The sequence below is a fragment of the Limulus polyphemus genome, unplaced genomic scaffold (genome assembly GCF_000517525.1).
Source record: "Limulus polyphemus unplaced genomic scaffold, Limulus_polyphemus-2.1.2 Scaffold3732, whole genome shotgun sequence".
Taxonomy (NCBI): Eukaryota; Metazoa; Arthropoda; class Merostomata; order Xiphosura; family Limulidae; genus Limulus; species Limulus polyphemus.
Window position 1 is genome coordinate 36361 of NW_013669342.1, and position 492 is coordinate 36852.

Genomic DNA, 492 nt, shown 5'->3' on the forward strand with positions numbered 1-492 from the left:
TGCTAACTCTTGTCAGACCTAATGATGGGATTAGACTCTCAGTCAACATCATCTACTGCTAACTCTTGTCAGACCTAATGATTGGATTAAACTCTCACTTTTATAATGCACCAACAGGCCCAAAATATGGAGCGCAAATGTTTTTTTTGTTAACTGGACTTGAACCACAAAATCTCAATCTGGCTCGCTAAATACCGGGTTGAGCTTGGCCCAATTTGAATAACCTGTACACCTATTCAGAAATAATTATACATTCACTAGATTTCTCTACAGACCAGAAGTTGGGAATCACCGTTTTAAAAAAAATTGAATAGAGTTCAGGCAGCAGCATGGATCGGGCAGACAGACACTAGAAATGGGACAGTTAATGTCAGGCAGCAGCATGGATCAGGCAGACGGACACTGGAGATAGGACAGTTAATGTCAGGCAGCAGCATGGATCAGGCAGACGGACACTGGAGATAGGACAGTTAATGTCAGGCAGCAGCATGG